A 4110-nucleotide genomic window follows, 5' to 3' on the forward strand; every position below is an offset into this window, starting at 1 on the left:
GAGAGCTGAGTCAAATCACACTGTTAAAACTCAGACCCCTGAGGGCGGCTCCCTGAGGAGCGGGGCTGGCGGCAGGGCTGAGGGCGCTGCAGCTGGGCACTGGGGGTATGTCACAGGCGGCTCACGGAAAGGATGCTGCAGGTGGCCTCTGACTCCAGGGTCTGGTTCCTGCAGCACCAGCTCCAGGTGGACACAGGCCAATGGACAGACTGGCTCCTCAGACTGTGGCCTGGGCCAGCACCTTCTGGAAAGGAGGAAGAGCCCTCCCTCCAAGGAAGGCCGTGGTGGCACTGAGAGGTTCCAGGCCACAGTGAGCGTTTGGGAAGGCTTGTTTTCCACCCTGAGCGTCACAGAGGTCAGTGATCTTTTAAGTGACCAGTGCAAGATACCTCAAAGTCGTGCCTGGGAACGGCCACCCCCAAGAGCAGGAGCGTCTGTTGGGCCCCCACACGGGAGAGACGCCACCAGTGCTTTCAGAGTCCTCCTGCACTGGCTGGGAGACCACGCCGTCTCGTTCTGGGGTCATTTCCAGAGGGTGTCCTGTGAGGGCCCTTCAGAGGCAGGACAAATAGGATTACAGGCAGGCACACAGACAGGCGGCAGGCGGGCGGGGATGTGCCAGGGACTTGGCTCATGCGATTATGGAGGCTGAGAAGTCTCACCATCTGCTCCCTGCCACCCACCAGAGGCCAGTGAACCAGGTCGTGGGGTCAGGTCCAAGGCTCAGAACCACAGCAGCCAGAGAGATTTCTGACAGAGGCCCGAGCCCTGGGGATGAAGGTGCCAGGTTCCAGGAGAGGGCAGGTGTCCTCTGCCCTCCTGGTCCTGCCCAGGCCCACCCTGCCAGATGGGTGGCCACATGGAGGTGGAACTTCCCTACTCCCCACCGGCCACGTGCCAATCTCCTCAGGATCACCCTCCCAAAGAGGCCAGAGGTGAGGCCTCAGAGCTGTCTTGGGCTGCCCAGCAAAGCAGTCATGGCGGACAGGCACAAGGACAGCAGGCCCTCAGCCTCCCACGCTCCACCACACACGTCACCACCTCACTCCCACCAGGACTATGCTCAAGAGCAATGGAGACAGCTGCTCTCAACACCCAACTGGCCCTGCACAGCCAGAGCGTCCCTGGCAGGGCGGGAGACAGTGGGTCCCAGTGGGTGCATCTGCAGTGCTCTGCAGCAGGGACAGTGGCTGTGGATGAGCAGTCACGTGTGTGAATTAAGCCAACACGCCCAACAACAGAAGGCAGGAAAATGTGGCCCAGGCTGCACAGACGTTAATATAAAACACGAGAACTTGCAAAACAGTCTGAGAGTGGGTCTGGGGGCTGGGGAGGGGTCTGCAAGAGCGGGCCGCGAGGGACACGGAAGCCTCGGGTGACGGGCGGTGCACCATCTGTGCGTGGTAGTTTTGTGGCGAGGTGCACATCAAAACCCACGCACTCCCACCTCGGAGCTGTGTGGCATGGTACGCCATTGGGCCTCTGAAGCCGCGAGTTAAGAAGACCTTTTGCACGGTCTGTGGCAAGGCCGGAGCGCCTGCCATCTCAGGTGTGCGTCTGTGGGCAGGTCCAGGAGAGCTTATTCCTGCGCCCCGAGGGAAGCGATGTCCTGCTCTTCCCAGGGGCCCAGAGCCCAGGGCCACTTGCTCCACCCTGTGCTGACAGGGCTGAGAGAGCCCCACCCCAGGCCCCTGGCCTGCCCCAGGAGGTGCAGATGGGGTGGACACGGTCACTGTTCCAGGGGGCTCACACGCACACACAGCACGCGGTCAGGTTCACGGTCCTGGATGCCCCGGCCACCGTCCACCCAGCCCACCCACGGCCTCCCCACCCGAGCGAGTGTCCATCCTGTTCTGACAGGCACTTGCACAGGTGGCACCGGACGGGTGTTTGGAGGTCCCCCGTGTTGCAGTGTGTCTTGCTCCTGGTCTTCCACCTGTGTCTGCTGCTGGCTGTGGTGCGTGGACATCTGTCAGGCCCAGGAGTCACTCTGCCGGGTCCGGGCAGTGCTTGGTCACGAGGGGCTGTGGGGTGCAGCCCAGTGCCTTTTCTGTGTCCATGGAGATGGCCGTGTTCTGGGGTGTGGTGCGTCACAGGACTGGCCTGGGATTCCATTTCTCGACAAGCCTGTCATTGTGGGCCGATTCCCTTATTCATGCCCCGCTGGCTTGTGGGGTACTCTCCACATCCAGCGTGGGCAAGGGAAGGGTTTCTGTTGGAGGAAGCTGCCGGCTATAGATTAATCACTAAGAAACTTATTCAATTAAATAAACACAGGAGCCAATTATCTTTTTAAATCGAAGCGGGTGTGACAGATTGAGCGGTGCTAAGATCTGCCTTCGACAACATGGGGAAGCCCACCTTCCCTTTGTTCATAGTCCCACAGGTATAGGGACCGGGAGGCGTGCTTGTGTGAGGAGCAGGAGGGGGAGTTAGGGAACCATCTGCCTCGGGTGTTCCCTGCAGAGCTGGCATCTCAGGCTGAGCCAGAGTCCCTTTCCCCAGTCAGACTGCGTCCCGCTGCTCTCCAAGCCTGATTCTGCTCCTCAGGACGGCACTTGCTCTGTGCTCTTCTTGCCCACCCCTCCCCAGCAGAGCGGCGGGGCGGGTGCTGGTACCATCCCTCCTGCCGTGGATACGCGGATGTACGCAGGTGCTGAGGGTGCTTTTGCCTACCACCCTGTTCCTGCCATCTCGGTGCAGGAGCGCCGCCCACCAGCTCTCCATCCCTCTGCTCCTGGTCCTCCTCAGGGTCTCTGGGCAGGGGCTCCTGCACAGGGGTGCGCAGACCTCACCCTCCCTTTGTAGCCTGCTGCAGGAATGGAGCGCACCCGTGGCGCTGAGCGCTTTCTCCTGCACCCTGCTCTTGGCATTCTCTCTTGTGACCCACAGGAGTGCGTCCACTTAGCCCCAGCACAGTCCAGAGTGAGCCCAACAGTGCGCACGCTCCTCCCATGTCCCCTCCTGGCTTGCCCCTCCCCCCGTGTCCCCTCCTGGCTTGCCCCTCCCCCCATGCCCCCTCCTGGTGTGCCCCCTCCCTGTGCTCCCTTCCTCCTGGCGCTGCACACGCAGGTGGGGTCCAGTTTTGCTGTGGCACACAGTGCTGTGAACAGAGCTTTCTGTGTCTCTGTGCGGGTGTGCAAGCTGGCCACCTCAGTGGCGGCAGTGGGGATAACAGGACATGATCAACATCACCCCACAAGCTGGGCTCTGGTTCCAGGGCCCGGTGGGGCTCAGGACCTCTCTGCTGGTTCTGGGCAGCAGGGCTTAGAGCCAGGGCCTCCTGCGTCCGGGGCGCCGTGGGCCTGAAGGGCTGTCCCCGAGGCTGCTCTCCAGGTGCTGGGCCAGGCCTGCCAGGCTGTGGGCCGGGCTCCCCACTTCAGTGCTGGTCCTGTGTGACCCCAGCATTGTGCCAGCCGCAGGAGAGCGAAGCTGCTGCCTGGCGGTCTCCAAGGGCACCCTGACTGCCAGAGCGAGCACCTACTCGGGTGTCCTCTCAGGTGGCGGCTGCTCCTCAGCTCAGACCCATTTTCAGGGCTGGGTCTGCCCCAGGGCCATGTGCTGCTGGGCAAGGGCTGCACTCGGTCAGGGTCAGGCTGCGCCCTCACAGGGTGTTTTAAGGACAAACAAGTGGCCTCTAAGCAGACTTGTTTTTACCTGCCTCTACCAGGACCCGTGTCCAGTAAGGGCCCCCCTAGGGCCTCACCCTTCTTTCCCACAATCTCATTCAGAGCAGCTCCGAGGGACGGCCTGAAAACCAGGGTGGTCAGTGCTGTGAGTACAGACGCCCAACCCGGGCCTGCTTTCTACTGCCTGCTGGAAACAGCAGGAGCCCAGCTGCTGCCCCAGGGCCCTGTGAAGGGGGTACAGGCCAGGAGCAGGAGGACCCCAGGTGTGCTCCAGCTGGGCTCTGGGCTCTGGCCCACCCGGGCAACTCACGCTTCACTCCTCTGCCGCTCCCTGCACTTGCCAGTGTCCAGGAACCAGCTGGAGGAGTGTGGGGCGGGGTGGGGAGAAGAACAGGAGGGACGCGTGGAGGGCTGGAGGGCGGGAGGGGAAGGGGGAGGGGGCGGGGAGGGGAAGGGAGGCAGGAGAGGCGTGGTGGGAAGG

Source organism: Sciurus vulgaris, assembly GCF_902686455.1.
Source record: "Sciurus vulgaris genome assembly, chromosome: 4".
NCBI lineage: Eukaryota > Metazoa > Chordata > Mammalia > Rodentia > Sciuridae > Sciurus > Sciurus vulgaris.